This window comes from Hylobates moloch, unplaced genomic scaffold (genome assembly GCF_009828535.3).
Source record: "Hylobates moloch isolate HMO894 unplaced genomic scaffold, HMol_V3 SCAFFOLD_13, whole genome shotgun sequence".
Lineage (NCBI taxonomy): Eukaryota > Metazoa > Chordata > Mammalia > Primates > Hylobatidae > Hylobates > Hylobates moloch.
Window position 1 is genome coordinate 58,387,498 of NW_026652288.1, and position 13,109 is coordinate 58,400,606.

The 13,109-nt window shown below is 36.2% G+C and overlaps 1 protein-coding gene across 4 annotated transcripts in view; it reads left to right on the forward strand.

The window, feature by feature from the left end:
• Positions 1–13,109, forward strand: part of TMEM117 (transmembrane protein 117) — a 566,844-nt gene that overhangs the window by 81,462 nt on the left and 472,273 nt on the right. The window contains exon 1 of one of the 4 annotated variants that reach the window (XM_058426716.1): positions 1,077–1,130. The exons of the other annotated variants lie outside the window; for them this stretch is intronic. The gene's annotated coding sequence lies outside the window, so the exon portion shown is untranslated. Of the gene's footprint in view, positions 1–1,076; positions 1,131–13,109 lie in introns of those variants that run through there. 4 annotated transcript variants of the gene reach the window in all.

Here is a 13,109-nt window from a genome sequence, read left to right on the forward strand (position 1 = left end):
GTCACAGAAGGGTTTATTGCACTTAGTCCCAGGCCAGTGACTATCTGCTGGCCCTAGATTGTCTAATTTAAACGCCTGCTCAGGCGAGGCCTAGGAAAATAGAGAAGGCTTGTTTCTATTATTAAAAAGAAACAGGAAGAAAAAGAAAGGAGGGGAAGAAGGCAAGAAGGAGTGAAGAAAGAAAAAGAAAGAAAGAGGAAAAAAAAATCCAGTGGTGTTTACTGAGTATAGTGTTTTCAAACTAGAGGAGGAGGCAAGGGTAAGGGAACCCTTTTTTTTGTTTTTATTTTTAATATGGGAGGCTGTGACCACATTTCACTGCCACTGTTGCAGATATTACAGCTTCAGCACCGCCCTCAACCTCACCTCCCAACCCTACTCTAACAACTCTCTTGTCTGATCCAGCAAAAGGACTGCTGTGGCCATTATGGTAAATAGTGGCAGGGAGAGGGTGATGGTTGGGCAAGAAAAAAGTGGGGGATAAATTCATAGTCGCTACTAACTCATTCTTTTTCCAGCCACATTTTGAGCCACCTTCAAATCTAACAGAAGAAGGGGAGGCATGGAGGGAGAATGTTAGAAGGGGAAATGGAATGGAGAGAGGGGAGGGATTCCCTGTTCCACCTCTTTGTTCTTCATTGCCTAATATTTTTCAGTGACTTAATGCCAGCCATGGTAACCTCTTTATTTTCTTCAAAACATTGTTTAAATTATTAAACTAAAACAAGAACGTTGTGTAGAATTTAGAAAATGTAACAAAGTTCAAAGAAGAAAAAATTCTCTAGTAATCTGTCATCTAGAGAACACCACCATTAACATTTTGGCAATTTTCTTATGGATATATGTTTATAAAATATGAATTTATTCGTGTATTCAATATTTATAATGATTATACCCCATCTAGGTTATTAAATATCATGTATAAACACATCTTAATGGCTGCATGATTTTATCACTTTATTGTACCACCATATTTAGTTGAACATTTAGGATGTTCACAGGATGCTGCCTTTATTTTACTACTTATATCACTCTGATGTGAACATCTTAGTCCGCAGATCTTTGAACATTGTCAGAAGGACAAACACAATGAAGAGTTGTTACGTTACTGTTGCTGGAGTGTAAAACTGGTGAGTCCTGATGGTGTTCTGTCTTCAGCTACGGGGACTAAAAAATTAAATGGCATCTCAAAGTTTTCCTACTTCATCCTAGGAATTGAAAGGGCTAAACATAAGCCAGGTAGATATATCTGATTTCTTGTTGGTGTGAAGTAGATCTAGGCTTCTTCTCTGATGTTAACAGTCTCACTCTTAGAGCCTATACTCCCCTCTCTACTCCTCCCAGTGGTCCATCCTTCTCCCCTGCTACAGTCAGATCCATGTTAAGGTTGCAGCCTCCCAGAGCGTAATCAGATTACTTGAAGCCATTAGTTACCTTAACCATTTATTTATGACCTCCCTATGCCCAGTTTTAGATATGATGAGTTACATGCAGAGATCAAATCTGATTTATTGATATAGTGATACAATAATAGTACTATGGCTGGGTAGAGTGGCTCATGCCTAAATTCCAACGCTTTTGGAGGCCAAGGTGGGAAGACTGCTTGAGGCTAGGAGTTTGAGACCAGCCTGGGCAAGATAGCGAGAGCCTCATCTCTACAAAAAAAAAAAAAAAAAAAAACCAAAAAACGGCTGCTGTGGTGGCACGAGCCTGTAGTCCTAGCTATTCAAGAGGCCAAAGCAGGAGGATCACTTGAGCTCAGTAGTTTGAGGCTGCAAGATCTTGTCTCTAAAAACAAACAAAGAATACTAAGTCACCTCGAGTGCGTGCCCTGTGTCAGGGCACTTTACTAAGTGATTTATGTAATTCACAATGTAATCTTCACAGCAATCTTATGAAGTGGTTACTATTATTACCCTCATTTTACATATAACCAGAAGCAGGGAGAAGTTATGTAGCTGTCGCCCCAGTGGGCAGTGGCAAAACCAGGAATTAAGACTCAGCCATCTGTCTCCCAAGCCCTCACCTTTACCCATTATGCATATCATAAACATAAACATTTTTAGCTTTTAGTAACATTTATTTTTAAAAGATCTCGGGCTGCGATATTGGGGTTCATAATTCTTACCTGAATTTTCAAACCAATTCTTTTATATATGTCTAATTTTAGGATTCTTTTAAAGATTTTTATCAAGCAAAAGGCAAACATTTTTATGAGGATTTATAAACTCATAGAAGGTGGGAGCTGGAGTGAGTGACCTCACAATCCCCTTATCCTGTCATCCTCTTGCACAGACTTGGGTTATACTTTTTTAGAGATTGGCCAGTTGAGGTTGATTTAGGTTACTATAGAAGGACTTGATCTCTGTTCCAGTCACTTGGTCTATGGCATTGAGTCATCTTTACTAGTTTGCTAGATTGATTTCCTAGGGTTATTATCTGGTAGATGGGGAAATCCTTCAGTTTCTATTTCTGCTCCACGAGAACACTCTTATCATCAAGGACATAGCCTGAGATGGAACATAACTGTCAGACACACTCACATTATTTGACAAAAATATAGTCTACAGGGTGCTGCAGACTGCCTGCAGAGTGCTGTGATTATAGCTGTTACAAGGGGGACGTCATTCTGTCCTTGCCTGGAACATTTCTTTTTTTCTTAATATAATTACTGACAGTACACTTTTTGTATATGCAGGCTCCATCTGGTCTAGTCTGATTAAAGTTGATGGCTATTTTTATGTCATCAGCAATCATAATTTTTTGTTTCATTTTTAGAACATCTCTTGCAGGGGTTTTGAATACTTTTTTTGACTTGTCTTTTTTAACATGTCACCCAATTCTTGTCAAGGTTAACAGCAGAGTTTACAAACGTTAACAGTTAATCTCACCTGAGAATCACTGCCTAAACAAAAGGTTATTTCACCATGCTAATCCTTTTGGATAGCTTTGTCTAGCTGTGTAGTTAATTAACCAATTAGAAGCTACTTCTGATATTATTTTTCAAGATACATGTTTGCTTGGCTGTAGGCCCTTTCTTTGAATTTATTTTCCTTTTTTAAAAAACATTAATTTGATGCTTCCTCCGTACAGATGCTTCCAGTGGGTCTTGTTAGCCCTTAGCTCTATGCCTGCCTCTTGAACACTGGGAATTATCCTGCATTCTGCTGAGTTCCACAGCTGTCTGCCTTACCAACACTCAAAAGCATTTTAATATTCTCACCATGCCTCTGAAAATTCTTTAGTCTCAATTGACCATCACACACCAAATCCACTTTTCTGTCTTAATTCTCTAATCTCTGTACAATTTGATACTGTAACTGCACTTGAAGTTTTCTCATTTGATTTCCATAATGAAAATTATCTACTATATACTCTGCTTTTTTGGTCTCCTTTATTGGCTCTTCTTTAATTTCCAGTTGCCTACAAGTATTAAGTGAGCCACGTAAGAGAGCTGCTTCCCTAGTTCAAAAACTTCGGCGTTGTATCTCCAGCCCTGCATTCTTTCTTTTCCTTTTCTCCTCATTGCATGCATCCACTCTCCTTTTAAAAATTTATTTTATTATGGTAATAACACTGGACATGAAGTATACCCTCTTAACAAATTTGTAAGTGTACAATACATTATTGTTGACTCTAGGTACAGCATTGTACAGCAGATGTCTAGGGCTGATTCGTAGTTGTTTAACTGGAACTTTATGCCCATTGATTAGTATTTCCGTATTTCCCTGTCCTGCCAGAACCAGACAACCACCATTGTACTCTCTGTTCTGTGCATTTGACTGTTGTAGATACTTCATATAAGTGGAATCATGCTGTCTTTGTCCTCTTGTGACTGGCTTGTTTCACCTGGCATAATGTCCTGAAGGCTCATCCATGCTGTCTCCTATGGCAGGACTTCCTTCTTTATTAAGGCTGAATACTATATCATTGTGTGTTTATATTCCACATTTTCTTTATCAATTTATCTTATCAGTTTCTCTGTCTATGGACATTTAGCTTGTTTATATAGCTTGGCTATTGAAACTGCAATGGACATGGGGATGCAGACATCACTTTGAGATCCTGATTTCAGTTCTTTTGGATAAATATCCGGAAATTCAATAGCTAGATCATATGGTATCTATTTTTAATTTTTCGAGAAACCTCCACACTGACACAGTGGCGGCACCATTTGGCATTCTCATCAATAGTGTGTAAGGATTCCAGTTTCTCCACATCCTTTCCAACACTTTTTGTTGTTGTTGTTAATTGCTGTTCTGACAGGTGTGAGGTGATATCTCATTGTGGTTTTGACTTGCATGTTCTTTCTTTTGGTGACTTTATTCTCAAGAATTGACTGATCAGCTCTAAATTGATTCAGTATGTATTTATATCTCTAGGTCCAGCATCACTCATGATATTTTCATCTTTCTTTAGGACCTCTTCATTCTGTTACTTTAATGGAAATCCAGACTCAATCTTCTCCCTGTGGCACAACCCATGTCAATAGTTAATCTCTGCAACCTCTCCTTTTTTATTGGCTTTACCATTTCCCCAGTTTCCTGAGTTTGAAACACTGAAGTTGCTCTCTGACCTCTCTCTCCTTACACTCAACAGGATAACAGCTACCAAATTTTATAGATTTTATCTCTAAAACGTCTTTGCACTCTTCTCTTTAAAAATTACTTTTTGTTGGTCAGGTGTGGTGGCTCACGCCTATAATCCCAGCACTTTGGGAGGCCTAGGCGGGCAGATCATGAGGTCCGGAGATCAAGACCACGGTGAAACCCCATCTCTACTAAAAATACAAAAAATTAGCCGGGTGTGGTGGCAGGCACCTGTAGTCCAAGCTACTCTGGAGGCTGAGGCAGGAGAATCACTTGAACCCAGGAGGTGGAGGTTGCAGTGAGCCGAGGTCGTGCCACTGCACTCCAGCCTGGGTGACAGAATGAGACTGCATCTCAAAAAAATTACTTTTTGTCATACCAGTTCAAACCTAGAGTGCTTTTTTTGTGTGTGTGTGTGTGTGTGTGTGTGACAGGATCTCACTCTTTTGCCCAGCCTGGAGTGGAGTGGCATGATCACAACTCACTGCAGCCTCAAACTCCTGGGGCTCAAGGAGTGATCCCTCTGCCTCAGCCTCCTGAGTAGCACACCACACCTGGCTCTAAATTGCTTTTTACTGTACTATTTCAGTAGCATTTTAAAATCCATCCCTTAAAATGTGGATTACTTCCTGTGATGGATAATGCAGAGAGTATCTCTTCTCTGCTTGACAATCTAGTTATTTGTTATGCTCAAAATTAAGTATAATATCTTAGCCAGATATCTGAAGTCCGTCACCCTCCTGTGGTTCCCTCCCTGTATCTTACACTTCAGTCACATTCCTGCTTTTTGTTAGTCCTTGATCTGCATTGTGCTTTCCACTTCGACACTTTTACTCATTTATCGTTTATAACTGGAGTAGCTGGTTCCCGTTCTTATAAACTTGTCTACCCTTCTGTGTTTCCTAATGTGGCACTATTGATGCTCTTAAAATAATGTGATCTTTTCTTATCTGAGCCCATGGCATTTTCTCATTTTTCTTTGGTACTTTTCTTACTAAGCTCTGCATTATTTGTTGGTTTGTCTCTATCTGTCTAATCTATCTACCCACCCATCTCTAGCCTAGAAGCTTCAAAAATGTAGAAAAATATTTTTCTTTCTGATTATTTTTCCCCAGAACATGCACATACTCAGAGTCAATTAATATTTGGTGGATGATGGAAAGTGTTTTGCTTGTTTTCCAGTGCTCAGTTTCCTTTACATTTTTTTTATTAGTACCTGGTAGAGAGAGAATAAGATTTGGAGTCTGATAGATCTAGATTTAAATCCTAGATATCCCACTTACTAGCTGTGTGACCTTACAGAAATCAAGTAATCTCTCTGAGCTTCTACTCTCTCATCTACAAAATGGGGGCAGTTATACTTAGTTGCTTATTTTGAGATTTGAAGTATTATGTGAAAGACTTTTGCAAAGAAGAAGAGCTCAGTAAGTTTTATTGTTTCCAGCTTCTCTTTCTTCCATCCTTCTGATTTTCTCTGTTCTCATATATTAAATTTGTTACACAACTCCGTTGTTAATCACATTTTATTTTAATGCTGTTTACCTTTTCGTTTCTATGTATCTCATCTTCTCAACTAAATGTCAAGTTTCCCGAGGGAAGGAAAAGTTTTTATGTTCACAACTGCAGTTAAGGTTAGGTTCTGCATAGAGAGTCACTCAATGAATATTCATTGAATAAATGCATTCCCCCATTTGCTCAGCTAACATTCTTTCCATTCACTGACTTTCCATACTGGTGACTTCTCCATTTCTACCTCTGGTTGGCAGCTTTCTAATTATTACCAGGTCTCCCAAATGACCACTGTCAAACTCTAAAAGTGGACTTTATTCCTGAACTCTACCATAAAAGTCCTAAAGCTTCCTTTCTCCAAATTAAACCTCCATGTAAATTGCCCACCTTAGGGCACCTTCTTGTTAGCAGAACCAGCAAAAAAGCACAGTAAGGACTCCTTGGATTTAACCAGCGAGTCAGATATGTCTTACAAACTGTGGTTTCTCTTAACACTTGTGTAGTCTCTCTTTCTGTCTCTGCTTCTCTCTGTCTCTGTCTCTCTCTCTCTTTGTTGGTATTAGAAGGCAATACGCATGCAGTGGGTTCCCTAAATAGAAAGGGATATAACATCAGAAATTGGAGCAGTAATTGAATTGTAATTATTTCTAGGTTTTTAAAAATTGAATTTAAGGATACATTAAGAAACAAACCATCCCTGGTGACTTAATGAAATAAAGGAGAATGTTATATGAAATTAACATATAGGTAAATATAGCCCGTATTTGTGCTTTTGGTTTAATTATACGGAATAATTTAAATATTTGTGTGCTTTTGTAAGGCAAAAGCATTACAATAGAGTGACACATTTGGTGAATTTGGATCTTATGTTAGCATGACATAGCCTCATTATGGCATTCCATTTGGCTTCTCAGGTCTGTTGATGGCTAAAATCACCTTTGCTTTGAGGTTTGATTAAACATGTTATAGTTTGCTAACTTTACACTCGATTAAGTTCTTTGAATCTCTTCATTGTAACTTCAAACAACATAGGTAGTTTGCAAGAGAATGAAAGTTGGAACTCATGAAAATGCTGGTGTCTGGGTGGTTGTTTTTGATCATTTTGCGGACTATTTGGTTCTTCTCACCACTGATGTTTTTAAGTAGGAGGCCCAAGAAGAAGTACCCCCTTTCTCAGCCTATGTTTTAAATAAATAAAGAAATAAGACAGAAATAAAGCCTGTGGTGACCAAAATACCACCTTTATTCCTAGAAGACTGTATGCTGGAGAGTCTGCAGGCATGGGACTTCCCAATACTGAACTCCAAAATTAAATAGATTTCCCTGGTCCCAGGCAATACTGTACTGGACACACCTCTCCTGGAGGAGCAGAGCGGAATTTGGAGTGCTCTCCAGAAGAGACTTGGTCTCTAGAGAAAAGATGTTGACTTATATATGCCAAATTTATTCTTTCAAAATGGTCTATCAGATATATTGCTTCTCCCGTGGAAGTCTGGAAGTGGAGAGTAGGCCATTCTTTATCTGGAAGGAAACACCTAGGACTGGGGAATAGACGTTCCACATAATAGGGCCAATCCTCTTGTGTAATCCAGTTGATAGAACAAATGAGGTGGCCCATTATAATGGATTTATCCCAACATATTTGTTAAAAGGAACAGTCAAGATTTCAAGTAATGCTTTGCATTTAATAGCTGCCTAAAAATGATATTTTATGTGTTAGATGTACAGACCAGGGTGGCATCCGGTCACACATTTTTCAGTTTCACAAATGTGACAATACTCCTATAACAAGTATCACTGTTTATCTTATGTGTTAATGATGAACCACAGTAGAATATGGTGTGTTACAATGAGTCAGTATTTTTCATCACAAACTCATCATGTTATTACTTCTTCCAGGCACTAATGGATAACTGTTTCTAAGACTGTACAAAAGGCTAATTCAAAAGATAATATATTTGGAAAGATTTTCCTACTAATCTCTCTGAAGTTGGAGGTTTGCATATTTGGTTAAGTAAAAATGTATAAGATAATTTTCTGTCACAATTTCAAGTTAGTGTACAATAAACATCATTCTCAGTAAACTGTCGCAAGGACAAAAAACCAAACACCGCATGTTCTCACTCATAGGTGGGAATTGAACAATGAGAACTCATGGACACAGGAAGGGGAACATCACACTCCGGGGACTGTTGTGGGGTGGGGGGAGGGGGGAGGGACAGCATTAGGAGATATACCTAATGCTAAATGACGAGTTAATGGGTGCAGCAAAACAACATGGCACATGGATACATATGTAACAAACCTGCACATTGTGCACATGTACCCTAAAACCTAAAGTATGTAAAAAAAAAATTATCAATTTCATTTTACATAGTCATGTAACACCATTGAGTACAGACGATGCTGGAAATGGAAAGTATGGAGTAATATACTAATATTCTAGCCACAGAATTTTCATGTCCTTATATGCAGAAAAATAAATGTCAGTAATAGTCAACAGTGTTTAATTCATAGATTTATTTGTGAAGTTCAGGAAGGAAACACAATTTATACTATATACATATTAAATATTAAGTTATGACCATCAAATGTTAGAATAGTGGCTAAGTAAATTACTCTTTAATAAAACACAGAGCCTAGAACACAGCACTATATAAATGCCTGTTAAATAGGAACCAGATAAAATAGTGAATTCTGTAGGAGTGGGGTTTCAAACAAAAAATGGCACTGTAAATCTTAATGGGTTTTATATACTAATCTCTTTTCTGTAAATACAATTTCTTGGCTCTCCAGAGTGTGGTGTGGCTCCTTGTCTATTCTTTCTATAACTGAGACAAGTTACAAATCTCAGTAGATTAAAACCTGGGAGGAATATTGCCTGAATTCTTAAAGATGAAAGAACCCTAAGCATCTAAATTATAGTGCTTTATTATTCATTGTTTGCGTAGACACTGGTCATATAAAATAACTCCTATATCTGTTATTTTCTTGGCAATATATACATCAACAGTCTGACTAAAAGGATATAAAATATGGTAAGAAAATATGATACATTATGTGAATTACAGTAGAGATAAAAAATGCCACTACTGACATTTACTACATAAAAGTTGCCCTTTGAAATTATGTAATTATTTCAAGTATTTCATGCTGTGAAGGTTATTTTCACAAATGTTCTTTTGCTCTGTCTTAATAAAATGTGAAACATTTTAATAATGTAAAATAAGTATTTACCCTATGAATATTGTACTTTATTTCTAGTTTGTGGTCTCACATCTCTCCTCATAAAAATCACATTATCATATTACATTTTTATCATGTTATTTCCATGCTTCAAGTTCTCAAGTGGCTCTTATTCGTTTTCAGAATAATTATAGAGCACAAAGTTATTTATTGCTGTGTAACAAACACATCCAAAACTCAGTGGCTTAAAACAAGAATAAACATTAGCGATCTCATAGTTTCTCTGCGTGAGGAGTTTGGGAGCAGGTTGGCTGGTTCTGGCTTGGAGTCTCTCATGAGGTTGTTGTGACTGTATCAGCCAGAACTATAGTCATCTGAAGGCTTGACTGGAAAGTTACCTTCCAAGATGGATGGAAGATGTACTCTCAAATGGATGGAAGGTTGGTGCTAGCTGTTTGCTGGATCCGTTAGTTCCTCAAGTGGAATTTTTCATAGGGTAACTTGATTGTCCTCATGCCGTAATAGTTGATTTCCTCCAGAGACAGCAACTCTAGAGAGGGACCATGGTGGAAACTACAATAACTTTCACAACCTACCCTTGGAAGTTCCTCATGTCATTTCAACCATATTCTGTTGGTCACACAGGGAAGGCATAATTCAGTGTGTGGGGGGCTGTCTAGCCAGAGGTGAGACTCATTGAGGGCCACCTTGTAGGCTGGCTACCACACTTTCCAAAAAAAATTTTTTTTTTTTTTTTTGGTTAAAAGTATTGAATTGGGTTAAATGGTCACATTTATTGTATGTGCAACCCAATTTCACTGACTCTTTGTAACCTCCAATTTCTAATCTTATTTAAAATCTCAAACATTTATTTCTTATCTCCGAGTGTATCATATGGGCTTATAAAGTTGTCTGTCATATTCTGTTCTGTGCCCTCTATTGATGTTGACTTGCCGGAGGCTGGTGGAGGTCAGTGCTCCGCCACTGCTGCGGGCTGAGACTCCGCCTCATCAGTCATCCATGCCAATGGTATGGTTTCCCAGAGTTCCACATTTCTAAGCCCCCAGGCTACTAAAATGAAGATGAATTACGTGAAATCCTTCCTATTTAAAAACCTGTGCTGATTTCCACCCAGAAGTGGAAAAAATGTTCCCTTTTCTACCTATGAATTATATATATATTTATCCCCTAGTACAAGATAGTGTGCTTCTATATCTGGTGGGGCTTAGATCAGGATCCATGGGCTGAGCTTGACCCTCGTGTACCATCATGTGCTTCAGATGCAATGTCGTGTTGCCTATTTCATTTGACATTTAGCCGGAAAGTAAACTATTGAAATTATTGGAATTCTTTCCTTTCAGTTTAGCAAGCCAGTCTGAGTCCCAGCTTTAAGCTCAAACTAGCCACTTGCCATGTATGTGCAACACGGAACATATTAAACATATATATCCCCAGTGCCATTAGTAGCTGCATAAATAATGTTTGAGGTTAATCTGTATACTAATTAAATGTATGTTTAGAAAAATTCAGTATATATCTAAGTTTTGGTCTTATAGATCTTGAAGTTATTCATTGCATACATCTGTCAAGGAACTTTTGTACTTTAATGGAATAATTCAATTCAAAATTGGCAGTGAAATTCTTACCTGAAATCAGTAGAAGCACCTGGGTGCTTTAGTCCTAAAACATTGGCCGGCATATTCTTTCCATTAATGGATAATTGATTTGTTCTCCCTTATATAAAGTGAAGTGCTACGCAATTGTAGATTCAACACTCTTCTCCCCTCTTCCAATCAGCTTACTGCTCCTCTTTGTAAAATCCAGGAGTTATATTGCTTAAAGTCTTCTGATAAACATTTTCATAAGCTAGGGAATATAGTCTGAGAAAAAAATAAATGGTTACATCAGAATTTCAGATTTAAATTCACGTTAGTCATTCTTATAACTATATCTACCCCTTTAAATTTGATTTTTTAAGTGAATTATAAAATCTTAGGGAAGAAGGTTTGTGAAATATTGGAATTAATTGTTACTTGAATGTTTGAAAGAACTCCTCTCTCATGGAGTTCTTTAGAGATGGTGTTCTCTTTACTGAAAGGTGCTTGAACTACTCAATAAAACATTTTTTAGTAATAGAAAAACTCAGGTTTCATACTTCTTTAATCATTTTGGCAAATAATATCTTTATCAAGGTATTTATCCATTTTTTATCTCTGCTATGTTTGTAGTTTTTCATTTCTAATACTTTTATTACCTTATCTCTTTTTTCTTCATCAGTCTAGTAAGAGATTTGTTGGTTTTATAAAATTTTAATGTTTTTGGCTTTATTGATCCTCTATATTTTATTTTTGCCTTTGACTTAATTATTTTTTCGTATCTTTTAATATCAACTTTCTTTTGCTTTCTATGAGTTTATTACCTTGTGTTCTTTTTCTTCTTAAGTTGGATATATAGCTTGTAGATATTCAGCCTTTTATAATCTAAACAATTGAAGACTAAGTTTCCTATTTTCACCTATTTTTGTTGCATTCCAAAAATTTGAAATGTAGTCTCTTGATAATGTTTCTTAATCTCCATTGGGATTTTTGTTTTATTATGAATTATTTTGAAATGTGTTTTTCAATTCTGAAGTGTGAGGTATAAAAATTATTTAACATTTTGTTATTAATTTCTAATTGATTACATTTGTTTGGAAATGTGGTCTGTGTGCTATCTAATCTTTGAGCTTCACTGAGGTTTGTTTTGTCAATTTTAAAGCTTTCAATGCATGTTGGAAGAGAATATGTGTTCTCTAACTGTTGCATTCAGGGTTCAATATGAAGTCCATTAAATCAAGTTTTAATTGTAGTATTTAAATATACTATTCTTTGTTAATTTTTTTTGTTTTTTGTTTTGGTTTGCATGACTTATTAAATGAGAGAGGAGTGCTAACATCTCACACTGATTATAGATTTTTAAATTCCTTCCTATAGTTTATCTGATTTTGTTTTACATACAGTATTTTGAATCTTATTTATATAATCTATCTTATTGATCAATTTTAAAATCATTCTATTTACCAGAGAATTTATTATTTGTTATTATGTAATGATTCTCTTTATTCCTAACATTATTTTTTAACTTAAAATCTATGTTGTCTGAAATTAATACATATTCTAGCTTTCTTTTTGTTAGTTTTATCTGGTATATAATTTTATAGCCTATTACTTCCAACACTTCTGCATTCTTACTCATGTCTCTTGCAAACACACGTCTTTGGATTTGTTTTTCTATCAGTTTTCTATCTTCTATCTAACAATTATTGTCTTTTAACTGGCAAGATCAATATATTAAATTTATATTAGGACTTGATTCTGCCAAGTTTTTTTGTGTTTTCTGTTAGCACAGCTTTTCCTTCTTTCTTTTTTCCCTTTTTTTTTTGCACAGATTAAATTTTGTTTATTCCTTTTCTCTTTCTATCCCTCCTTCACTCCTCTACTAGGTTTAGAAATTATGTATTAAATATCTACTATTTTAGTGGCTACCCTTGACACTTTACTATGTATATTAAAAAACCTAGCTATTCTACAGCTGATCAATATCTTAATCACCTGCTAAATAATAAAAGTTCTCTAGAACGTTTTAACTGTAATCAACCTCTTCTTACTTCCACGGGATTGCCGTTCAGAGTTCTAGTTGTTTTTAACTCCACAAAGTAGATGTTAATATTTTTATTATTTTATATAAACATTTGTCTAGATTTGATACATACTTACTAGTTTCTTTTCTCACGATTTCTTTTTGCCTCAGATATTTCTTCTGAGATCACCTCTGGAATTAGGTTCA